Source organism: Empidonax traillii, unplaced genomic scaffold (genome assembly GCF_003031625.1).
Source record: "Empidonax traillii isolate 1590-97213 ecotype Southwest subspecies unplaced genomic scaffold, ASM303162v1 scaffold661:size936278, whole genome shotgun sequence".
In the NCBI taxonomy this organism is placed as follows: Eukaryota; Metazoa; Chordata; class Aves; order Passeriformes; family Tyrannidae; genus Empidonax; species Empidonax traillii.
The window spans coordinates 630,906-658,506 of NW_020955854.1; the positions used below are offsets into that span (position 1 = coordinate 630,906).

A 27,601-nucleotide genomic window follows, 5' to 3' on the forward strand; every position below is an offset into this window, starting at 1 on the left:
GTAGAATGTGATAGACACTGAAAGCATGGATGTGGTAAAAGAAGATTTAATTTCAACACAAATGTGTTCGATTCCTTGGAAAACCATGGGAGAAAAAAAAAAAGGACAGTGTATCGAGTAAAGTAAGTATATTTAGATATTACTGTTCATCTTGATGAGGATGTCTAGAATGTAAGAACATAAAGTTCTTGATTGTGAAAATACATGTCTTAAAAAATAAATTTAAATGTTACAGCCACTGCACGTGAATTAATATTCTTAGTAAGAAAAAAGAAAGGAAGTTTTTTAATTGTTTGCTTTTGTCGTCATAGGCTTATTTTCCTTTTTTAGTTTTCTTATCGTTTGTTTTTGTTTTTTTTTTTTATTTTTCATTTTGAATATGCAATGGGAAACAGACCAAGCAGATGGTAGCAGTTTAGTTCTGTTCTTTTTTAACTGTGATTATTTGCAGTGACAGTTAAGAATGTCTGGCTGTCTTGGGCCCTTGTATAGTAAGCCTGTTGATACTGAGTGATTACTGAATAGCTCTATGATATATACTTATGTGTAATTCAAGGTACAAAATGATCAGTGGAAGTTTGTTACAATGTGCTTAGATGCATGGAAAGATGAAAGACTGAAGAATGGATCAATAAAGTCATTACTAGATGGAAAATGCTATGAAAACATATCGGTGATGTAAGATTAAACTAAAGAACAAAAATCACATACAATCACTGTTTCCATCTTCTGACAGGAAACATGAGCCTTTAGGCATAAATGACTGTGAATGGCAAAATGCAGCTGCTGCCTTCGTTTGAATAGCCTAAGGAAGACAGGAGAGCAATCAAAACATGCCCCAGCTATAAGCAATGATTTCAGAGCTCTAGCTGACTTAAAAAGCTATAGCAAGTGAGACTCTGAAGAGTACTAGACAGCATCCTGTGATGTGGCACTGCCAACCCCTTTGGAGGAGATGCAGTGAATAAAGGAATATTCATGAGAAAAGGGGGATTCCATAGAGAATTAAGCAGCTGCACAGCCCACAGTCTCTGCATGAAGCATCACATATGTTCCAGTTTCTGCAGCTGCCCTTCAACCTCTCTTCAGCTGCTGAAACACCCATCTTTGCCTCCCTCTTTCTGATCCTAACAAGTGCTCCCCAGCAGCAGCTCAGGACTGTTTGCATCCAGCAACTGGATGTAGTGCTATTAATATCTGTTCTCAGATGCGCTGATTTATGTTTGTCCCATTATTACTTTTTATAATGGGACAATTATAATTGTCCCATTATTACTTTTTAATTTTTAATTTTTGCTAAGAACTTTAAAAGTGAGAACATATCAGTTGCCGTAAGAATGCATTGGAGCTGTAGAGCTGCACACAGTAACTATCACAAATAAATTTCTGTTCTGAGTACAATTTAAGTACAATTGTGGGTTTAAGAGGAAAGTAATTCCAGATGAGGTGCAAATCAGAGGTGTCATATCCTCATAGCAGAGTGCAGTGCCAAGTTTTTTAAGAGCTCTGGATACAAAAATATCACAGGTCCAGAAAGAATAGGACCACATTGGGAACAGCTAGAAGCCCGTTTTTATTTTCTTTCTGGTTTTGAGGCAGACTTGATTCAGCAGGAGTTTGAAGGTCTGTATCATGCTGCTTGGTGTATTTTGCAGACATATTTGTAGTTATCCTTAATCTTCTTGACATCAAATACAGCATTTGGGGAGAAAGCAGAACTAATAAGACAACGTAAAATATCAACATAAATTTATCTGTATTATGAGAGGAGCATATTTTGTTGACCTAGGTCCAGATTTTGCTGCTTTTGCGTATCTCCATTTCTCTTCATTCACCATTTTCCCTTTCACTGCATTCCATAACTGCCAGAAACAAATGAAATCCAAAAATTCTGTAGAGAAAAACAAGTTAAGCACCCCCAGCTTTTTGCAGCTGCATAAGCTGCTGCTTCATTAATTCCAATATGTATGTGTATAGGCCTCAAGCACAGCCTTGCTCCAGCAAGTGCCAGGATACAGAATTATAGTCTGTAATAAATCATTGTAGGCCAATCAGAGCTCTGGGTACTCTGGTGTGACACATGCTGTATTTGTGAGAATGGTATTTCCAACCATTATAAAACTATGGGAAAACTTCAGTTTGTTACTTTCTTTGTTGACCTGACTTCTGACTTTTGTCAACTTCACATTATTCTTAAAGAAAAAAAAAAAAAAGGAAGAAAAAATTCGGTTTCTAATGTCAAGAAAAAGAGTTCAAGTTGCTCATAGAAAAGTAATACCATTGTATACTTTTGCTTACACAAAGAAAAATTACCCTAAGAGCTGTATTAATTTGAGAAAGTTTAAGCCATGCCTGTGTCTCCATTCATGTTTGTTGCTGCCTGCAAATGAGGTCTCCATGAAGGTGTGACAAAAAATAGCACTGTGTAGCAGAAATTGCTAAACTGAGACCAAAGATATCATGAGTATATGTGTTGCCCAGTGAGAGTAAATAAATAATTCTTTCCAAACCTTCTTGAAAGGCATAGTCATATGGCACCATTTTTTTACCTTAATAGACTGTTTAGTTATGGTTAATGGAGTGCTCTGCTTAAAATTTCTTGAAATAATATGGCTAATGGCTATATCAGGAAATACCTTATTCTCAGAGATCATAAGTGAGGAACTTTTCAGAGGAATCCAGAGCCTTATATAAATATAGGAAATACACCAATTCTAATTAGTTTGGATTTGTTTGAGCTAAATTAAACTCTGGTTTATAAAAAAAGCCTCATTTTTAATTAATTAATTGTCTTTGCAATCTTTTGCACTATTTATGTATTTCAATTTAAATAATGCCTTAAATAATTTTTTGATTGGAAGATGTGAAAGTCTGAAGAGCTTGTTTGGCTTATTTTGTTTTTAAAGGAAGATAAAAACCTACTTCTGTTTGTTTACCTTAGTCCCCTCTGCTCTCTGTCAGGGTATAAATTAAAACCATTCCAGTTCTTTTAGCTGCGGTGAGAAAAATTCAGCTAGGGTTTACAAGTGGCTTTCAAATTGGTATTTGTGTTCAGTAGCATGTTTTCACTGCACAATTCACTAGACATTCTACTTGAGTTTTAACTCTCCTCAATCTCATCATCTACACAAAGAGCTACATTTAATAGGCTCACCTATGTAAATGAGAATACTAGCAAGTGTCTAGACACTGTCTTTCAGCTGAAACCCACCAGTGAAGGTTCAGAAAATGTCAATAAGGAGAGAATAGCCATCCAGTGTTAAGACAAGTGTCAAACTTGGCTGTCAATCACCTGTATACACACACTGTGTGGTGAGAAGCCCAAGTATATGGCCAAAGTGAACGTAGTGAAACACCGGAGCTTACTGGTGTGCGTGATCCAGTAATAATGTGAAACTGGGAGACAGAGAACACACAGTTGTTTTGGGACTAAACCCTGTGTGGGGTTATCACTAAAGAGCATTCCAAACCATGCTTCTATCTTAAAACCTGACAAAACTTTCCATGCGTGGAAATTTATTTCTTAGTTTTGTCCAGTGTACAGACAATTTCTAGATGAGAGGAACCCGCATTGTTAGTGTTTACCTGAAGATATAAGTCTTAATAAATGTGACCTCTTAATTAAATAGATAACATGTGGTTTGGGAAGAAATACAAAATAATGCTGAAAAAATGTGATTTCCATTATCTCTTAATAAGAACAATATTTAAGCAAAATGTGAAAACTGTTGAGTGGATTGAAATCAACTGTACAAATGCCTTTGGAATTTGAACGTAACCAAAAAAGTATATGTGCTTTCAGGTGAAGATAAAGCACGTTCCTGCTCATAATATATAATTTTAAGAATGGCATACCTTGGGCTGTAAATATAGCATGCTAAAGGAGATTATGCAGTTTATTTGCAGTTCATTGCTTTGTAGAAAGAGCCAGAGCAGGTATCTATTAGTTAACCAAATGCTTGGAGATAATTAGTATGAAAAAGAAGCAAGCTTTTAAGAACATGGAAACTATCTACATCACTTCCACAGAACTAAACTTCCAAAAAACTTATTGTGGAGGAGATGACCTGTGGATGCTTAGCAAGAATCTTTATATGAATACATAAATTAGAAAGCAAATTTTCACTATACATCTGTCTAGATGTTTAAGCAGGACAAATGCAAGTGCATGTTTTAAGTATAACTAAAAAAAAAAACCCAGCAACAATAGTTGCCTTTTTTCCCCACAATACTTCTTTCTTTTACTCTTTTACTAGCTAGTCTACAGCCAATAAGAAAATAAAGGTAAAGTATGATTTGCTGAAATACCTTTGCACACCCCATGATGTAATGTAGGTATAACAGAAGTGTTAAAAATAATGCGGTTCTTCAATACTTAAGAAATATTTAGAAAATATGTAACCTATATGGGCTCAAAAATGTCTAAAACATTTATTTCTTTAACACTAGTCCTTAGAACCCTGGATGACAAGAAATCATCCAAGTGAAAGGTTTCTACCTCACTTGCTCTTAATCTAAACTAGTTTACACTGTTGAAAAGTCATAGTCTAAGATTAGATATGATGCAGATGAAATGTAGTGAAATAAATCTCTGCAATGGATGCAGTTGTCAGAGCAACCACACCATGGAATTGCTCTGATGAGAATCAGAGCAGTTTAGTTTAACTCCTGTGTTACTAATTTTTTCTCTTAATTCCTTTATAGTCACTGGTTTATTTCTCAAACTGAACAGTGTTGGCAACCAACAATCCAAGGGAGAAAAAAAAAAAAGACTAAGCCATTGTTAACTTGAAACATAGCTAGGAGTTAGTGCCTGGTACTGTGAATCTGGAGAAAGAATTAAAATTTGGCTCCTCTCAATTTGACCTAAGCTTTACTGTAGTTATGGATAAATCTTGAATTCAGTGGCAGTTCTACAGCTGACTTTTGTAGGACCTTGATTTGACTTCCATGAACTCATGAAATTCCCTATCTGTAAAGTGGATGTCATTTTTCTGCATAATATGGATGCTGTGAGACTTAATTAATTCATATTTTTTACTTGTAAAGAGCATGAGGTTCTATCAGCAAAGTCTATAAACAGACAAAGCTGATAAAACCTTTGTGAGTATTACAAGGGAGAAGGCACAGGCTTAGTTAAATACTTAATTAAATTTTGGATATGCAGTAAATTACAAGTCATGCCTTGCCAGAACCATTTTGATAACTTAAAAAAAGTCTTCTTGAGGAATGTAGTGAAAATGTAGGGAGTTGTCTTCTGTGCGTGTGCTAGAAAGCTTCCTTTACCTTGGTAAGGTTTTATTTGGATGTTGCAAGGAGACTGGAAAGGAGAATATATTTCTCCTGAGAATTGTTAAATATTGGTACAGACTAGTGTCTCGTAATAGGATTGTTATTGTTGTTACAATTATTTCTGTTGTTTGTCATTATTAGTAGTAGTTTAGCTCTGATGATTTTCATTATACTGTTGTGATTCTATTTGAATGCATGAAAGAATATTTCCTTTGAATTCTTGCTTTCATAGCTGTGAGTTTCTTTACACATGCAATGGGTTATATACATTTGATTTAAACTATCTAATAATTGCTCAGAACATTAAATTTGTTGAATGCTTGCACAATGTTTACTTCAAAAAATTTTACTTTGTCATATAAAATTGATAAGGTTTATTCTATGATATCCTAAAAGGTATTGAGTTTGAGTGAGCACATCATTGCATGAAAATGTAGATGTCTATTTTGCAAATAATTTTAACAGTTTAAAGGAAAGTTAGTCTGCAATCTAATTTTCTCAAGTGAATTAGATTGACCACATGACCACAGCACTTTGAAAATACTTCATTGATCCAAAATAAAGTTCTACTTTATATTTCCATATGTTCTGTAATACATTTAGCCTCTAAATCCAAAATGTTTTATAATACTGAATCATAGTTGTATTTTAATTTTGATTTGGCCATATAAGTATGGACCCCAAGGTACTGATTCTACATTGACTTTTGTGCCATGACTCCATAGGACAGCTTCCTCATTCATTTAACTAATTTTGTACTCTCCTTTCTTCTAGCAACACTTTTAAACTCAGTCACAAAAGTCCATGTATTTTTCAGTTCTCCTGTATACTGGCATATGAGATCAAACAGCACCCGTGATATTGTGGGATGTATGCTGTGTCTCAGACCTCTGAACTGATTGTCAGCTCTTCCATCTGCACATCTATCATGGACACTCTGCTTACTCATTGTTTGGGCTCTCTGCACCACTCAGTTGATCATAGTTGATCCTATCTCCATTCTAGGCATAAGTTACCTCCTTTCTTCAACACTTGCTCTTTTTCTGATACAACACTTCATGTTAACCTTGGCTGAATGTAGCATCATTCAGGCAATGATTGCTTGTCATCCTGCTCAGAAGGATGTTTCCTGGGCTGAGATCCTATGTACAGGTATGTGATGTATCTGTACAGAAATTATAGCCTTCCTTTTCCATCTTGCCCTGATTCCTACATTGCAGCAGGTTTTATGAACTCCCTTTCAGTAGTGGATGTTGTCCTCTGGAACCCAAAGCCAAATATGGGAAAAATTATACATACAAATTTTTTTGTTATTTGGTTTGGGTTTCTTTTTCCTTCTTCTGGGTCCTGTGCTTTTAGGAAAATAATTAATGCACAGGCTTAAATGCTCTAATAAAGCAGCATCAAGGTCATCATCAGCGTAAGAGTAATATTTTTATATCAATTTAAACTACTTTGATTCAATACTAAAGATATATGCAGCATCTGTTTGAAGACATACTTTTTTCTCCCTTGTTTCCTGGACCAATAGCATCTGCTATTAGGTTTGTGCAATGACTCGTGAATAGTTTGCCCATCAATTCAAGCTGGATTTATATTAAAACTGTCTAATTCTCGGTGGATGGAATTGTTTTCCATCATATTTACTTTTTTTTTCCATTTTTTCTCTGATTTAGTTGTGGTTTCTTCTCTGCTACCTAACCTACTCCTATGGAATGTGTAACTCACTGCATTAATTTAAGGTAAGCCTGAACAAAGTTTTGAAGCTGATTGATGTGTCCTTGTTATAGGAATCTCTTTAAGTAAGCTGTTAAATCCTACACTGTTACCATGGGCTCAGTTAGAATGATAAACTAGTTTAATGTGGACTATGACTATTTCTGTCAGTATACCCTTGAATTTTTAAGTTTTTCAAATCAGGTAGAAGTTGTTTATATTATGAAGGGTTTTTTTTTTTATTAGTCTAGAGAAAAGTATGAAATTATTTATGTTGATTTGTGCGGCGTTGGAATTGCCATAAGTAGGAAAATCATATTCATTATACTTAGGATAGTTAACAAATTGATTGGAAGACAGATTGTATAATTTATCTTATATTATACCTTGAATAGGTAGGCTATGATTCTAGTAAAAAACTGTCACTTTGGATTTTAAATCTATTTTTATCACCCAAAACATCTTATCTGTCAATATCTGATTAGAGGTCCTGGTAGCTTGAGACAACCTTTCTCTGTGTGACAGATAATCTGAAGCTCTGAGATCATTGATTGAAGCTTCATCTCTAGGAGTGAGGGGAATAAGATAAAAAAAAAAAAAAGGCTAGAAAGAGCAAGGAGATAATTTTTGATTATACTTCAACCTGTGACTTTTGCCTTGAGCCCAAATAGAATGACTGAACCTTCCTATCTTATCACTGCAAAGACAGACTACTCCTGTATTGATTTAGACAGAGAAATTCAGATGAGTTTCGGCTTTATTATTTCTTCATCTGATTTTAAGGGAAACTATACTACTGATTTTTTTCTTTTCAGCCTCATTTCTCTTCTTCTCATTTTCTGTGCAGCAGAATATAAGTTGACGTTCTAACACAGGCCTTTGTTATGCTTGTCAGCAGTGCCACACATACCATGAGAAGCTTTCCATTCAAGCACCTTCGAGGTGATTACTTCGTTACAATACAAATGTCTTGAAGATGAAAAAGAGGTTAAAATTTCCAACTAAGATACATATAAAATCAGAAAGAGAGTGATTGTTCTTGAAGACCCTGAAAGGTCTTTCACGCCTACTTGCTATAGTGACAAGTGCTTGTCTAATCTACTCATAAATATGTCTTTTGAGAAAACTGGAATCATATTTCTTGGTACCCATAGGGAAAAAGATACTGCATTTAATGTTTACAAACATTCCCTTTAGTTCACAAGTCTGTATTTGATAGTAAGAAGCACAAGCATATTTTCCTGACATTAATTTTGAGTACTGAATATCAGGCATTTATTTATATACCTACCATAAACATGGGATAGATTTCTACCTTTACTTCTACAAATAATTTTTGTTTTAATGCAAAGTGTGGCTGTATTGTTTACTTAGGTTCCTAAGAGGATAACTGCATGTTCTTCCTTCTGCTGATGGATTTGGATACTGCATAAGGTAAATTAAGAGCCTAAGAGGCAGAAATGTATTAGCTGACTATACAAAAGTTATAGTGCATATTTTATAATTTTATATTTATATCTGCTCTGTTGAAATTTGAGAATATTCTAGGTTTGAAGTTATATTTTGCGTCAGAAAGAGAAGTGCTGGCAATAAGCTGAAAGGAAGGTGAGACTTTTTGTAGACTTTAGCATAGACATAAATTCAAGCTTTTTATCTGGAGTCAAAAAAAAAACCAAACTAAACCAAAAACAAACAAACAAACAAAAAATTAGCCAAAATAATCAGGGACACAAGTGAGTACCTGAGATTACAAGACATCTAAAGAAGTAGGATCAAACTTATTCAGACCAAGCATACTTGAAAACAAACAATACAATCACTAAAAATTTGCTAGAAATTTTTTACAAGGAACTCATATCTGTTGACATTTGCATTAATAACTTGATACAATATGTAGATTGCTGGAAGCCAACACAGGACTCAAAGGGGTTGTTTCTGACTTTAGCTGTAAGGTTAGAACAGTGTTAGGGACCCTTAGTAATAGATGTCCAAACAAATGTACATCAGAGATACTCACAATTATTAGATAATTCACATCTAATTAAGCTCTCCATTGGGTTTCTGAACTAATGACCTGATTAAATTTGACTTGCAGCTTTGCCAATTACATATTTTCCTTTTATACGTTCCTTTTTGAAGCAAATTCACAGTATGATCAGAGCAGCAGTTTGCACACATCACAGAAATACCATCATCTACCTCAACTGGAGTGCTTTTTAATCATTCTTGTGAAATGTAATACTTTATCTACTTCCAGTAATCTGAGATTTCCTTGCAGATTTAAATTTAGATTAATCTGCTTTGTCAAAAGCCCTTGAAAATAAATAATAGCTGAGATTTGTTGACAAGAATGGGCAACAGTTGTTGACTTTAACCAAACTTCATGTATAGTCTGTAGATTTTGGAAGATTTTCAAGCTCAAAGCACTGAGAAAAATGCTCCTGTTTAGATTCTTGCAGTTTCAAAAGCTGCCAGATGAAGAGTAGCAGGTAACTTTACAGCAAACTGAGTTACAAAATAACATTTAACAGCAGTCTTGTTTCTCAGCTTCATACAAGAAAAGAATCTAGGGTATCATGATGGCAATTTTGAGTATAGCAAGAAGAAAAGGTAAAAACAGCAGAAGAAAGAAAATTTAGTGTTTCTTTTGAAGAGAAGGAAAGCTGTTTAGAGTGATGGATATGTACAAAATTTGCTCTGAGTCTAGATTTAAAAGATGAGCATAATTATTGCAGAAGAAAAAATGTTAAATATGTTTAACTCACTTTCATTACTGCAGAAATGAAAATGTCATTTTAGGTAACGTAATGAATCGGATGCATTTTTAATTTCTACTACTACAACTATGAGCACTATTAGTTAACAAAGTAACAAAGTTGACAAGAATTCCATATTTGCTCCAGTCATTTACACTATGGTAAAATACAAGTGAGTAAGCAGCAGTTGAATAAAGGTTAAATATCTTCCAGATATTATGTTCTGGAGAACAGGTAGAAGAGGAAAAGTCACTTCTCTTTCTATATAATAGAAAAATCACATCCTAGAAGAGAGGGAATTGGATTGGAATATTTATTTCTGTCTTGTTTATTCACTGATTTGTCATACATTAGTTGTTAACTTCAAGAAAGAAATAACATCTAGATTGTTAATTATTAAATCCAAATACCTAGGGTATTTTTTTATTTGCTTTACCTGAAGAGATTCAAAGAATTAAAATGGGATTGGATTCAACAGAGGAAGTTATGAATTCTATTTTTGCCTTTCTGCACTTCCATTTGCATTATATCAACCTGTTTCAATTCCAGAATTTCCAGCGTCTCTTGTTGCTTTTCTGTAGCAAACATCCCATCCATGCTTTATTTATTTTTAAAATATTTATTTTTAGATCACCTTGCAAGATGAGAAGGTGACATACTGTCATATACTGTCATACATGGAGATTAAGGTCAAAATGCCACTCAGTTTGGTTGACAAACTGAGCTACCCATGACCTGCTTTCCAGACTACTTAGCATTACAAATAGCTCAATGGTACAGTAGCTTAAAGCAAAGCTCCTGCTGACTTTCTGTTGCAAGTTTTACTATTCAGTATGTCTGCATATCAGGACAACGGGTCGGAAATCAGGTGATCACTAATTATAAGACCCTATTAATGGCCATCCATGAAAAGTCTATTTTAAATGACTCACTCATTAGCACATAGAAATTCAGTAGCTAAGGAAATAATATTATTCTGTTCTACAGGTTTTCATTCAGCTGCTTTAATTGTGAGTATGTTTTTGTGTTGCTATAACCCCAGGTTTGTTCTAGGGAAGTTGAGGCTGGGAAAGGAAGGAAGGAAGAAAGAAGAACTGAGACTGAGATGGGCTCCTATTATCAATGTTAATAAGCAGACCTAACATACATGAGACCTAACATACATGAGGGTCCTCAGATGCTGCTAAGAAAATAACTGGTGACCTCAGTCTGAAGCATTCTTAGTACAAATGTAATTTCTTACTTACAGTAAAGCTGTCTTTTCTAAGCACATGAAGATTGCATTTTTAAAAGCAGATAATTGGGGCAAGCTTCGACAGGCATGGCTAGCTTGTGCCTTCTATAAGAATATGCCCTGCTACATAATAGCTGCATGCTTTGAAAGCATAGAAATTCTATAGCTTTCCATTTAAGAGTTGATGAGAATCTATCATCAATAAGAATTTCTTTTCTTATTAGTGAACAACATATTTTCTCTAAATCGTTTTGCTAAAATCAAGACAAAATAAATTAAAGTAACCTTACATGAAAAATTTCATCCTGTTTTGTCAAAATTATAGATAATTAAAACCATTACCTTAAAAAAAAAATTGACTAGGAAACACAAAAGGCTACAGTTCCACGGTTCTAATGTTTAATGACAGAAACTAAAAGAGGAGGTTTTTTGTATCTCTCCTCTTTCAGCAAAATACACTGTTTTCTGAAACCCCAAAGTGAGCTGAAAACCTGTCACTGGTTGTAAATGGGCTTTAAACTAAGCTTGTATTGAAGGCACAAAGTAACTTTAACAAAATTTCTCACCAGAACAAGCATTTTCCAATCTCTATATGGTACAGTTAGAAAGAACTTGGCTGAAATTACATTAGTAATTGTTTCTTTTTATTCCAAAGCACCCTGTCCATCAGTTCAGGTTTTTGATGTAGTTTTTATAATATTATCAAGGCAATTGGCAAGTCAAGTTTCTTTTTACCTGTCTCAGCAGATGGCTTGCTGGAGGCCCATCTCACAAATGCTAATCTCTTATATCTATTTAATTGAAGCTTTGATCATTCAATTAAGTTCTCTACTGTTCCTTTGAGTGAAAACGTTGATGATGCATGATATACATGTTTTGGTGTATATACACACACCCTCTACATATATATACACGAGACACACACACACACACATATATAGATATACATCAAAAAGAATTCAGATAGTTTTGAGTTTGATTTCTGTGTTCAAGAGAAGAACTGTCACCATGTAGTATCTGTTCGTAGCTAACCAGATTGGAAAATCTTAACTTCACTATTTTTGTGTGCAGAGATGTATTGACAGAAAGGTGGGAGGCTTTTACATCGCTGAATAAATCTGGTTTAATTTAAAGGGAAAGCAGCATGTCAATTATATGACAGAGTGATAGGACACATTGAGGAAATGTCTGTCAGATACGTTTATACATTTAGCTCACAGGGAGAAGATGCAGCTAGGAGTGCAGTACTTTGATTATTGTATTAGCCCAGCTTTTAAGAAATCATATTCTGATGCCGTTATTCTTTTGGAAGACTTTTTGCTAATTTAATATCATATTTTCATATCTTGATAACTAAATCCCTTAAAACTTTCCAGAGAAGTGCAGAGCTTCAAGTATATTATTCATTGCTAAATTCTACCATCTACTAAATAGTGTTTTTCTTTTGTGCAGTAGATGTCCATAGAGACTAGTAAGACTCCTGAAGTTTTAAATCTCTGTCTTGCACACAACGCTGTCTTCTTTCAACAATTGTAGGAAAATGCCAAGGTGTTTCCTCAAACCCAAAGGCATCCCTTCTTACTTGCCTAAAATTTAATAGTAGGAATTTACAAGATATCTCCTTTTCTGTGTAGGAGAACAGACTTTTGGAAAACTCAGAAAACTGGACTTTCTAGAAGTGCCTTGCTGTGTTTATTTAAAGAATATAAAGTATTTAAAATAAAGTATTTAAAGTAAAGCTATAAAGCACAGTTAAGGGTCCTCAGGACTTTCTCTGGACAACCAAAACCTAGAAAATATGGAATTATTTTGAATTTCAGAGACCAGCGATATGGATACAGAAATAAAATTAAAATCTTTAGGGCTTCACTTTTACAACATTATGTTCACTTAAAATGAGAAATAATAATATCTTTATCTTTTAAAACTGATGAAATCAGAAATGCTCTATATTACACTGATGCACAGGAGATTCTGGACTCCTGAGGAAGAACAGTCATTCCCATTTTTAATTTACAAGTTTGAACATCTGCCAGAATGTGAATAAATGATAAAGAAAGTAAATCAGTCCAGCTGGGCTTTAGTAATTTCCCACTCCTTGCTGTATATAGACTGCATTTTCCAGGGGTTCAAGTTCCGTCTCCACCAGTGTGAACAAGAGTATCTTATCTCAGAAACCTCATGAAGAATTGGTCATAACACATTACTTGTTGGGATAGATTACTGTGTAAATTGTACTGCTACTGTGTAGCTGTATGCATACCACTGCAGTCTTCTTGGAATGTTCAAGTTCAACAACATCTTTCTGCTAAATCTAGTACTGAACCTAATGTCACCATGAGCCGTTCTGCATCTCATGAAAAGATTGGATGCTTCAATGAAAATATAAATAGAAGCTGTTTGGAAAATGCAGTTTAGATTTGTTTAAAGGAAGAGCATTTTTTCAGACGTATTGATCCAATTGAATGCCACTAGTTGGACACTAGGAGCTCTCTATTTTAATGTCTTAGTGGTTAGCAACAAAAAGGAGTACATTAATTTTATACAGGAAAAAAAAGAAAAAAAGGAAAATCATATGATGGAAATTACCCAGAAAAACTACTAATTTGGTCAGAAACACTCCTAAATATGCTAATGGCTTTACAAGTAAATGGGTTAATAGTTTCATGTACAGAAGATTTTTTTTTTTCTGGTAATTTTAATCAACTTTTCTTTAATATCTGATGAAGGTGAGCTTAATTTGACCAAGTTTTCTTTGCTGTATGTAGTTGTCAGGTAAATACAACTTATATTGAAGGGGTTTTCAATATGTCTGGCTTTAATTCCTATTTCTAAAAATCTTCTTTTTAGTTTGGATATTTGACCTTTAGGATGGCATTTTCCTTTCACTCTGTATTAAATTTAAGACCAGGGAATGCATTCCAAACAAAATCAATGAATCACAGAGAGAGTTACGTGATAAGACTGCTCAAGAAATATTTGTATTTGGTTCTGAGGTTTGTAGATAAATATTCTGTAAGTTTGGAGAAATGAATAGGTCTTTATTAAGTGCTATTTTTGTGCCAGTGAGATGGAGATCTTTCCATAAAAATTCCTTATGCATACATCAGTCCTTAGTTGCTATTATAGAAAATGTTAAGTTTCTATTCTCCAAAGTGCTTTAAAGACAGTGTGAGCAGCACCTTTTTCAATACATGCCAGTGCAAATTCAAGAAATCAATGATAACATTTTTGCATTTGAAAGTAGCACAGTTGCAGTTCTAGTGTTGTGGTTGAAAGATGACAAAAGTTGTACAGTAGGAATAGATCAATGACTAGTATTTTTTATTCATGAGCTTCATTGTTTTCTTTGCTCTGGCTAATTCACTCAGCCATTCTTGGTTCCTCACTAAGTTTTTGCAGCTCAGTAAGCCTTCTTACCAAATCAAATCCATCCTTTATCATCAAATCCACCCTTTCCTCCTTTCTGTTCATATCCATGTGGGCAACTTTCCCTTCTTCCTTTTTATCTAAAATTTGAATACTTGAAACATCGTCTTTCCCCACAGTTATTTCTTTCTGTTCAACTCCAGGGGTTTTACCTTCATCTCTTGCAATCAAATTTGAGCCCTTTGCCACGTTTTTAATAATGGGGCTCACCTCACATTTTTAAACCAATAACTTCCTCATGTCCTTTGCTTCCCTTGCTTCACATTACTGGCTTGTTTTTCATTCCTGCTCTTCTTGCTTCCTGTGACATGAATAGTAATTCTATTATGCCCTCTTATTACAAAGTATTTCTAAAAATACCTCCTTTGAGAAAATGCCTCACTCCTTCTGTATCTCAAACTTCCAGTTCCTATATATATGCAGCAAAGGCCTCTGAAAGTGAGTAGAGGATGGTATTCCTTATAAGCAACGATATTGATAAGTTAGCATGCTAAAATGAAGAGTTAGTGATGTGACACAAGACTGACTGAACCGGTAACATGGGTTCAGATTCTCTGACCTGGCTTTGGTTGTTTTCCCTGACCTGCTACATTAGTTTTATGGCTTCAGTTGTTTTAGATGTAATGGTTTACAAAACATAGAACATCAGCTGCCAAAAAAATGACAGAGAGAAATTACTAATGTCACTTTATAGTAGGGAGGTTTGCTTTTTCTTTTTTTTCCTTTCACTTTCCTCTTTCAGGCATGAATCATTCTATTCTATATTAAATGAATATGTTATAGGTCTCCAGATTTTCATCACTAATGAAGAGTAAGAGTAAAAAACCCTGATCTAAAACAAAACCTTAATGATCCTTCCTACCAAAAGAGATACTAAAGGAAACAGGAGAAATCTGATAAATGAAATCCCTCCCATATTCACCCTTGAAATGGCTGGTCTTAGATATGGTGTGCACTGCAAAACATCAGTATTCATGCCAGAGTAGACTGAATTAATAGCGTTGAAAAGTGAATTATTTCATAGCACAGGTTTTGGGTTTTTTCTACTGCAGTCTTTTTAAAAGAGAAAATGAAAATGCATGAACTTTCTGCTATGAATTATTTTCTTTTTTATTGTATTTAACTTCACTAGGCCATCACCGTGCATGTCATTTCTAATGGATAAAACATTCCTGCAGCAGCTGTACAACATTACAATTAAACTTTTCCCACTTTTGATGGATAAATTACTGGAAACATTTATATAGTGGAACAACTGCATTACCCATCATTTCCCTTTCTTTTATATTGCACTAGAGAGCCTCATTCATCTGTACATACTCAAACATAAAATTGTGGGGAGGGAAATTGCAATCAGGATTAAATAACTGATAGGAGTCTTTTAGTTTTGACAATGGAGGTTTCTTGGGGAGTGGGGTAAAACACTGTTTAGGAAGTAAAATTCTGTTTTCACTTTGCTTGAAAAGAAGCTAATCTATTAAACATCAAATTGCAGTGGTGATTTTAGAGTGTCAGATTCCGACATAATCCTTTTTTGGGGAATTCTAAACTCTGTGGTTAGTTTCGACCTTGAAAATTCAGTTACACAAGTCAACTGTTGAACAAACATCTAAATTTCCAGTTGAAACATTTGTGTGTGTTTGCTTCATATGTAACCTGTATTTCTTATGAACTTTATTCCTCTGCCTTCAATGGTATCACTCATTCTCAGCAAATTAGTATTTTCTTTTGTGCTCCACAGAGATATGACTTTTAGAAACCATAGCCATAGTTTAGTAAAGTGGCGAAACTGCAACATGATTGGTCATCTTATCAACCTAAATCTTAGAGACGAACAGGGGACATGAAACACCTGGGATGCAGTGCCTAAGAGACACTAACAGCTCAATGGAATGCACAGATTAATATCCTGTGGTTGGTGTATGCAGTGCAGATCTCTAGTCTATGAATGTGGTGGATTTACACTGGGGTGGTTCTCTATTTTCTTATTTGCAGCCTTTTCCCCCCTTGGAAATTGTTCTTATGAGAGAAACAAAGCAAGTCCTGCTCACTTTCTATTAGGAATACCTCTGGAACACTGGTAGAATGGATAAAGAGATGGATTCACTGTTAGCTCTGCAGAGGCAGAGTTACCAGGTGTTGCTGTGGGTTGCCTGGTGCAAAGCTGTGGGTGACTCCTATATTATAGTATGTTGCTACTAGTCATTATGACTGCTTTGATGTGCTGCAGATCAAATCTGGAAACAATGCAAATACAGACAAACCTGTGGCAATGCACAACATAGAATGTGTCAGTTAGGGATTTAGCATTTGTTGTGGAAAGGAAACTAAACTGTATCTTGAAAAGGGGTGGTGATCTGAACTACATTTGCAACAGCTTACGGTACCTGAGTGAAGAGAATATTGAACTTCCAGCCTTATGGATGATCAGTATTACCGCTACGGCTATTTGATCTCCTAATCTAGCAAAACCCTTGTGTGTTCTTTTTCACTGTTCTTTCCTTATTTCCCTTCTTAATGGCCAAGTCTAAACCCTGAATAGGCTCTGCCTGAGTCCTGTCCTGAAACTCATAGCCTACAGCTTCCCAGATACAGAAATATCAACAAGTGAATACTCTGAAACCCAACATCAGTGTGACTCTAGGTGGAAGAAAATTTGACTTTTTCTCTTTTGTATAGGATAAATTCTGCTTGCCTCAACCTTGTCAGTATTCAAAAAAAACAGTCAGATTTCAATCTCCATTAAAAACTTGCTTCAGCAAACATTAGACACTCCTTTAGAATAAAATTTTTTTCTCTCCGTTAGAACTCTACTTGTAAGCTTTGTGTCCAGTGCGTCTACAGACACTCCCATAACCTCCAAAGTACTTAAAGCAGAACAGGACATTTGAAATAACTGTAATATTTTTACTATTTTTTTAAAATTATTTCCAGTTGTCCATGATAATTAAATGCCTTTCTTTGAGACAGTTAGCAGAGGAACAATGCATCTTACTTGAGCCTTGGCTTGGCAGCATGCTTTTAAAGGTGATACAAACTGTGTACACTATTGGAGGAAATGAGCAAGGGTGGTGGATAGAAAGAAGATGATATCTTATCTTGGAATTTCCAGGAATAAGCTGGAAATTTAGATCCTTGACTCCAAAACTGGCCTTTCCTCCTACAGATCAGCTAGTCTGTGCAATGAGGCACTCTGCCTCCTAGATACCTTGCACTGAAATTGTGATAACCTGAAGTGCATTTCTAATGCTTCACTGAGTGTAAAAATAATAAATGCATATTGTTGTTCTTTTTGTCCCCCTTTTATATTTATCTGCAGTTGAATGGTGAATGGATAGTTGGAAGATTCACAATTTTGAAGACAAGAGTGCACCAGAAACGCTGAGATGCATGCAAGAGGATATGCCTGTGTACTCTACTAATGCCTTCCAAAGCACTGTTTTTATAAACTCTATACTAAGACATTTTAATAATTGATGGCATAACCTTGAGTAAAGCAGTCACTCTGTTTTGAAGCCAATGTATGACCAGTATGAAATACCACCTGCAGGTCCAAGTAAGAAATCCAAGCATTTTAATGCTCTTGGAAGATTATGATGCATACTATTTTTCATGTACAGTAGCGACATTTAAACATTATTCAGAGAAGGGGTAATTAGGAATTCATGCCAGTCATGAGAAAGACTGGCCATATGTTACTGAAAGTTGCTAGTAGAGATTGTTTCACTCTCCAGTGTCTCTTAAAGCGTCTCTTTTTTTTACAGCCCTCAGTGTCTGTAGATATTCTTCTGCCTTAAGGGGAGGTTGATCATTTTTGTTTGGCCATGTATCTAAATGGGTAAGAGCAAAAACTTTACCAAATCTTTGGCTTATATAAAAAGACTTACTTCTCCTGCTAAAGACAATAAATGATAGCAAGAGTTAAAAAGTTACACTTAGTGCCCTGAATTGCCTAAGTATTTGTTTGACGCAGAAATACTGTCCAACAACTGAAGAATTCGATGCAGTGATGAATATTTTTCTGTAAACTTCTTATTTGTGTAGTCAAATAAGTACACTCACAGTATAATTAAAAATTATTACGATATTCCTTTAAAATACCATGAATGTTTTTACTTTTGCTTGTCTATTTTTTTGAAGGCAATTTCTGATCTTTCTTTTTCATATAAAAACATAAATCTGTGTGAGAAAAAGTCTGGAGGTTATTGGTGATGTCAAGGGTTGAATGGAAGAAATTATACTACCTCTACTCTGGTTGTCACTACTTTGCCTGATATAGTCGTAAAGAAAAATGTATAAAAGAGCTTTCAATCCTTAGTTCTTGGATCTATAAATGATAAGCTGTCTTTATGGTTTTGAGTTCTCGATTTTATAGGATTAGTACATTAAATTTAATAATAAGCAGGACACTAGGACTTACACTTTTGTCAATTTCTGGTTCACCTTCAAATTTAGGTTTTTTTAAATGCTATGTAAATATAGACAGCATAGAATAACCAGGGTAGAAGCTTCTTTTTCATTAAAAATGCAGCACAGCAGATTTGTGATAAATTATGATGTTATATATATTATATATGCCAATCCCTTCTGGAAAATTGGAGTGATTCTAGACTATGCCAAGAATTTGATGTTCCACCCTAAATGTTTAATCAGGGATGCTGTGACATTCAATGCTGCTTGTATAAATGTGTCAGTCTAATTTTTATTAAATGAAACAGCATCCTCTCCTGAAAAAAAGAAAAATCATGACTGAACCAAACTAATGCTGTTAATGCTTCTCACTGGATATGATATAAATAATCTTGAGTTAACTATGATCCTCACTTCACTGAACACAAACTTCCCTAGTAAAAGTTTTGAATTGAAATAGAACTCAGAGGAGTGCTGTGTCAAATTAATGATCGCGAAGCAAGGCTCACAGAGCATTAGTAGTCAGCTTTTGCCTTGGGTGAGACCAGGGAATAGATGCCATCCAGTTATCTGAACAGAATTTCTATGCTAAAATCTGTCCTTCAAAAACCAGGAGAACCTTATGGGACTTATCTGTGACTTCTCCACTGGATGATTCTGTTCTGGCCATAGAAAATACGTACTGGATTTCAGATAAGGGCCAGAGACGCCAACCACAAAGAATCATTAAGTTGTTGCTGCTACACATTGAAAGGGCTATCCAATTCTGACAAACTTTTCTTATATGTATTACCTTTTATTTTTTTTTGTGTAGTCTAAGGCTTTTTAAAGTGAGGCTAGATGCATAAATAAGGAGAATTTAGCAGAATTTATGTTTATGGGTATTAGTTAAATTTCCCAATATAGAAAGTATTTTTGTATGAATATTTCTAGTTCATAATGATGCTATTACTAGTATTTCTTCAAATTGTTTCTTATGTATATTTTATCTGCTTTTTGTCCATCCCATGGTATTTAAATAACAAAGTAATTTGGTTCTATTTTGCTATCAACAAGTAATACATGCTTTAATAATACCAGTTCATCCTCGTTTTAATTCCCAGTGCTTGTGAGAAAGTAGTGGGCTCCATCAGAGTTTCCATATTGCTCTTCTGGAATAGAACATTGGGAAGTGCTGGGTTGGGAATGCTGCTCTTTAAATACAGAAGAGAAACATGCTCCATAGGACAGACAAAATAGAGGCACATGCACAGGGGAAGCGTAAGGCTGGTCAGTGGAATAAGCAGTGGGGTTTGTGCATATGCTCTAAATCTTCTGAAATTTTATAGAAAGTGTGGTAACTAAAGAACAAAGAGATATTTTGAGGCATACTTAAAACATTAATGGAAGAGAGAAAGAGTTCTCTCTTTCTATATAGTCAGAGCTTCCAGTCGAGGTGAAAGGAGAAAAGAGTCTTTTTCTTACAACTCTGTTTCTCCCATTGTTTCCAAGGGGAAATTGTACCATATTCATTTTTTGACAAAATAATAAATTAAGACTCTAACACCTTGACCAGCTCTGGATTGTAAATTTACTTATATGCTCTTACCTAATCAACCCAGATTGCAGAATTGTTGTATTTGCCAGAATTCTTTCCTACCTGGAAAGTGGGGGCAGTCAGAACACCAGCATCCTTTCTAGTGAATGAATGATTAAATGTGTTTAGTGGCAACAAATACTGTTCTGTATTTTCTTTGGTGTATTGTTATGTCCCAGGATATACGCTGCAGCACTTCTACCTAGACCTGATATCCACCCCTGCTATTGGGTGGCAACAAAAGGTAAAATGCAGGATTATATTCAGAAATACAGATTATGCTTAAAAAGAGACATCAGGTGATCTGGAGCTCTCATGGTTTCTGTAGATCCAAGGTTTTTTTCAGAAAGTTGATGCTTAGCTCTTACTACAGAGATTTTATGGTTTCCAACATCATAGGGGAAAAGTTTAATAGGAAAGAGGACTTGGGGTTCCTAACAGAGAAAAAATAATGTTCATTGTTTATCCTGTATAAGATCTAGTAAGATATTAATTTTCTTATCTAATACCTGGATCTTTTTTATCTATTTAGTCTTTATTCTTTTTATGTACCCATCATCATTTCTCTATCATTAGGAAGTAGCTGGTATATCCAGAAACCTACTGAAATGCAGGATTAACCCAAAGGGAAAAGTAATTTAATCTTCATTACATTTTAAAACCCTTTTGCCATGTCACTGAAGTCCTAAACTTAGTCACAAATGCATTCTCTTTCTCTGTGCTTGAGAAAAGATTTCGGTAAATTGTACTGTGACAACTCTAGAAAATAGCAGCCTGCCTTTTTGTTCTTCCCTGTCCCCCAACCAAACTGCCTCCCAGTTACCCTGATATGCAGTTAACTCATGACCTTTAGTGTAATTAGTGATTATATGAAGGGTGAAGATGTTTCAGTGTAGCTGCTGAGGGCACTGTGCCATTAAATGTTGCCGAGGTCAAAATACTGCTCATCAAAATACTTCTTTTTTCCCCTTACAGCACTTTTAATTTTATGTTTGTCTAATTTTATATGTGAATGGCAAAATTCTGCATCTTACAAATATTTCCAGCCAAAACTGAAGTGACAGTCATATGAGTCATAGTGTTTCTTTGGGGAAGAGTGGAAAAGATTGATTAGGGAAAAAATAGTATTAATGTAGTATCCAATGCTATCTTGTTTACTCCACTTGAAATATTTAAGTTTCATTAACAGTAATGCTCCATTTGGGCCTTACACTGCCTTTGATGACCATCTGAGATGAGGGGGGAAAAAAAGAAAATGCAGGCTGACATGAAACCATCTGTTACTGTCTGAAGGCAGTTACCTCTCAGGCCTTTAATCACAGAGAAAAAAGAATTCTGGATACAAACATCCTTACAAAGGTGTTTCAGAAAAAAGCCCAATTAGAAATCAGATAAAAATATAGGAAGAAATATGTTTGATGTTAAAACTTCCCATGATTTGATCAGCATGTTCAGCAACTCAGGAAAAGTAACACTTATATTTTCTTTATTATATAAGAGAAGGAGCAACAGGAGCATAAAATACAGAAATTACTGGGGAAAAAAAAAAAAAAGGTCTTTTACTGTAGTGCACAAAGTAATGTTTGTATTTTAGGATGAAATAGAAAACAACTGGAAAGCTCTTTTAATCATGTTAAAGACTGTGTGATGATATATCCAGGTCAAAATGTTCCCTAGTTACTGCAGCCAGTCTTCTAAAGTCATACTGGCTATTCATATCCCAGAAGTAAAAGCAAGGAAAACTTGCCCTGGTCTTCTGGAGGGAAGTGGTCTATGACCCAAGTGTGTAGAAAAGTAAAAAGGGTTGACAAAAGCTGCAGAGTCGTCAAAGTAGCCTAAGGAGCCCTGTATGGCAGAATGATTCCTAGCCTCAGAGTAAAATAGCTATTACTTGATCGATGTATCACATAAAATTCTTTACTCTGCAACCTTACAGAGCACTGTTTAGTTCATAATTTGTTTTTCAAATGTTTTATTCTGCAGCATACCCATAACAGTAACTGCCATAACTTAAATGATGTTTTAATATCATAAGATCTCATTATAACAGTCTGGTTATTCAGTTTTTGCTGATACATGAAGTAAGAATACCAGCTGTTCTGGCTGAGTTACTGGCTCTATGGATTAGTAAAAAGAAAATTAATATACTAGTTATTGAGAGGGTATTTTTCCTGTTGACTTGCATTTAGAGGCACCAGTCAGGATTAGAATCTCATTATAATAGATGCCATATAAACATTAAAGATGGCCTTACATGGTAAATACAACATGCTATTACTGTTTAGTTTAATGTTGAAGCAAGCTGAGCTTTTTTTACAAATTCAGGAAGAGAGGTCCTGTTTAAATAATGTTGCTCCTATTTAACTAATACAATTAATTCAATAATCTAAAATGTGCAAAAAGACTAACAAAAAGTATAATTTAGCTCTGAGATTACACTGAAAACTGTCTAAAATGTACTTCAATGATTTGTACTGACAGCCTAAATACTTTGTTGCATAGTGATCTGGGGGTGGGGAAATGGAAGTAAACCAAATTGTTTTCCATCACAAACCAACACTGAATATAGTAGCACAATTTTATTTATAGCATATATGTTTATTTAATAAATTTATTGGTAGTAACCTAAAGAAAATTGAACCAAGTTGAAAAAATGTAGCATATCATCGCATGCTGGAAAAGAAGAATGTGTGCAAATATGCTTGCAATTTACTGAAATACACTGCACTTTGATATATATTGTATACTGCAGGAAAGATAAGTTATCTTTATATCTTACATTATTATCATATGTGTCAAATAGAATTTTAGTTTGTCATATTTCTAAAAAATGTAGGCTCATTTCAGGAAAGCAGTCATCACTGTAAATGTATGTTTGTCATATTTATGTTAAAGTTTTAACCATCATCTTGACTTGATTTTTCTTGGAGTGATGGAAAGAAATGACCATCTTTCTGACTGTTTAAGAGAGAAAACTCACCAGCAAATGGGTAAGAACTCTAAAGATGATTGTAGCATTAGCTCATCTGGAGTGTGACATAGAGAAAAAAAAGGGTATAGAGCATTTTGGCCATGGCGTTCTAGTAAACACTCTGAATGAACCTATTCTTGGAAACAGAAGCTTCCTCATGTAAAGACAATACTATAAGAACACTGTCAGTGATTTAAAGTAATTCAAACATTTTTAGCTCTGCTTCTAAAAATTCATTTTTAAATCAGTAAAGTCATGCCAAAATATCAGAGTTCTTTGCAGAGGGGAAGTTTCAAAATTTTGTCCAAATTTTTCTTCTTAAAAAAATTTCTATACTACATATGCAATCATCCACGTTTAAAAATGACAAACCTTAAACAGCAAATAATTAATTTTGAATATGCTAGTATAATAAAAAGAAAGATGAGCAGCTCTGTTTCTTCTCAGTTATTGGCTACAAGAAGAGAACCTTCAAGTTTATTAGGCTGGGGTTGGAAAGGTTTCTGAGGATCTAGTAACCAAGTCAAGTAAGTGACTATTATTTTTGCAATTTTTGCTTTTGTAAGAATCCCTGCATTTGAAAGAAAAATATATTGTTCCAGATTTTTTAATGGCTACCTTATTTTGTGGGTATTTTCTAAAAAAAAGGTTTAAAAGTGAAGATGAAAAAATAGACTATACTTTGCTTTTTTCATTTTGCATTTAGCTGCATATTTTCCTCTAACTGTTTTTTAAAAAATGCATTAAACTTTGAAATTGTATTGTTGCAAAAATATTATGTCATACAGGAACAGCAGTTAGCAATGATCACTTGGGAAAAAAATGCAAATCGTTTATATAAATTGATAGCCCAGAGGAACCCAAGAACCATATAATAAATATCCATAACATTACATCAGATAAATGTAGCTTCTGCAGAAACCACTTTCAAAGCTTAATTAGAAACAGTTATTTCTGACAAAAATGTGTGATTTGAATTAAAAAATGTAATAAAATATCCAGACTTGAAGTTAAAAATGCATTTTCCTTTGAGACATGACTTAAATGGGAATGGAACACATACAGGGAAATTTTTTATCATTCTTTAGCAGTACATTAGTACAATGTTATAGACAGAAAAGAATCTTCAATGTAATAATCTTTTCATATTAATATATGGTCTATGGGTTAGCAGTATATTTACAGAACAGCATGTGACATGTTTGGTCACTGTTTCCCAGAAACAACTCATCACTTTTAGCAAGAGTCTGTGGCTATAGTAGCAGGGTATGGCCAGTATGGAGGACAGAGAGTATTTTACTTATTCAGGTTTTTGGGTTTTTTTTACATTATCATGTTCTTTAACAGTCTGTCAACAAAAACTCCAGGTATTTTTGTTATATAACCTAAGACTAATACTAATAATTAAGTTACAGATGATTCATTCATATCCAAAAAAATTAACATAATTTAGTAATGTCAAAAATTGAAGTCCAGCATAACAGAGAAAAATCCAAGAATAACATGTCTCAACCTTTGTAATTATGGCACAAACCCTCAGAAAGTATAGTAATGTTTCAATTATAGAAAAATTCTGTTTTGGGAGCATTGCAGTAACTCTTGAAATAGCTCGGTGTAACAAGATTTGGGCCTTTTACAAAGATTAATTTTATGCAACACACAGATCAGTCAGAGCTCAAACAGTGAATAAATTAGACCCATGTCGCACTTTAATGCAGTGTGATTGCTGATTGACAAGTATTGCAATAGATAAACATTCATTTCTCAGCTATCAGTTAAGATCCAACTGGAGAGAGAGCCCTCTGCCTGAATTAAGGTGCAAACAAGACCATATGCCAAAGTCAATAATATGGATTTATTTAACAATAAATGTGAGGTAGAGAGATAGAAAGAAATAGAAGAATGGAGAGAAAGATCTATCAAGCAGAAGATAATCACCACACCCATGGATCCAGCAGCATGTTGGTCCTTCTTCACCCTAGGCTTCTCGGGGGTGGAGGTCCCAGAGATTTTCTTCTGGGGGATAACATCTTTATACAGTCCAAGTTCCTGATATCCATGTAGGTGTACTCCCATAACTTGAGGTGTTCTTTGTTTGCACAGTGATATGTGGATGAGCAGTTGCTTCCTTTCACGCAGTTTGCCATAGTGGTGATTTTTGTCCGAATGCACTGACACAATGGGCTAACCAGATCTCACCTCTGCCAGGCCTGGAATTAACACCTTTCTGTTGCAAATTCCTCCCTTCTGCGCTTATTTCAAGTCCCTGCTGTGGTTGCTTGTCTTATGTCAAGTTCCTTCTGTGGCCTTGACAGTGTTTGATACAGGTAACTATGTTGAGTCCTTAAAATACTTCTGTAATGATTTGATATTTTCCCCTTTCTTGCTTGTGACTGATCCAGTTAATCCTTACCATCTGTCATGATTTCTAATGAAGGGTATTGTCTGGCAGGTGCACCTGCAACAGAAAGTCTTAGAGGCACTTAAATTTGATCTTATCCAACCAAAGCATTCCTGTCTCTTCCTTACTGATTTCCTGTGTTTCTGATCTTTAGTATAGGGGTGGGTTTTATGGGGAGTTTTGTTTTATTTTGTTTTGTATGGGGTTTGTTTTCAATGGTGGGGTGGTTGGTGGGGTGGTTGGGTGGGTGGGTGGGGTTTTTTGAGAGAATAATAGGTACAGAATGGAAATGGGAATCAGAACAGTAAATGTTCATACCTTGAATCATATGATATTCCATCCAAGTTTCTAGTTTGTTTATTAATACACCTTGTTCTTTTAGGATACCTATCAGAAATGTTAATGAAATTTATTGTACCTAAATCTGAGCCCCAAGGTACTAATTTTCCATCTTGCTCATCTGATTCAAGCTCCAACTAATGTATAGCCTGGCTGTATTACAAAAAGTTGTGTCAATTAACTATGCCGTATTTCAACAGGCAAACACAAAACCCACTAGTAGCGTCAGCTGCTCACTGGTGTGGTGATGTTATCCTATGTCCTAAAGCAGGACATCCTGCTTGCATGTTTAGAAGAAAGTAGACTTTGAAGGCTTCTAAAACTGCGTCTTTTATGGCAGACAGGTAAAGGGACAGGAAATCAAAGCACTCCTGTTATTTTTGGTTGTAGGCCAAGCGACTTGGAAAAGTTCAGCCGAAAACTTGAACTGCTCACTCCATCATTTTTAGTGTAATGAGACTATTAGTCAAAATTCTTTTTAAGTGATCAAAATTTTGTTCCCTACTAGGCTCAAAGTACTGGAGATACATTTTATTTATTAGGAGTTAAAATATCAGATTCAGATACTTCTGGCAATGTCTTTGGTGTCGCTGTAATTTCAGCAGCACCTGACAGCTGTAATAGAGATCAGTAAGTTATTGCAAATAAGTTGCTTATCATGTAGCTTTGCACTGGAAGAATATTTAGGGAAATTAGTGTCAGTGTAAGTGTCAGTGAAACCATTTGGCAAATCTAGCAGGGAATTTAAAAACTAATAAAGAAATAATATATGCATCTCACCCTCCTTGTCCCTGTAATGTATAAACCTGAAGACCCTCATATAAGGTAAGACTAAACCTCCCATCTATTCTAAAATAAATTTTAATAATTATTCAGTTATGAAAGTATTGACGTCTCTTCTAAATACCTGATAGCAAGCTGCCTGGAGTTACCATTTTCAGATAAACCTTAGACATATGTATCTTTGACCAGTACATCTTTCCTGTTGTGTGTGAGTGGCCTGACAGCCATGAAATACAAAGGCATATTTTTTCCATATTTATTAAAGACTATCTATCCTTGTTTTCTTTGGATGTCAAAGTAAAATTTGGTCTTAGTGGAGAAAAATACTGCTTGTCTCTGTTGCAGCAGGGAAGATCCTGGCCAAGGAAAGGTAGACTAGAAATTGTCAAAGGTTATGTACCAAGTATGAAAGGTGAAAACTGGGAGTAGGGGGAGGCAGGACCAGGAGGACTGAGACACTGAAATCACAGCACACAAGGGGAGGAATGCTCCATGCTGGGCAGAGCTCACCAAGAGGCTGCTGCTGTATTTTCCTTCATCTTCCATGGTAAGTCTACATCTAACATGTTGTCTTCTCAGTGCACCAGCATGTTGAGGAATGAACTGTCTTAATAGGCTTCCAAATTCTTCTGCTCTGCTCATGACAAGAATTGGTAATTGCCTGTCTACTGGATTACATCAGCCACTACAGATT

General features: G+C 34.9%; 1 long non-coding RNA gene across 1 annotated transcript; it reads left to right on the plus strand.

Moving 5' to 3' along the window:
* On the plus strand, nt 1-27,601 carry LOC114065444. The gene is made up of 3 exons (XR_003572974.1): nt 1-122; nt 23,832-23,911; nt 27,487-27,601. It is a non-coding gene; the product is annotated as an uncharacterized LOC114065444 (long non-coding RNA).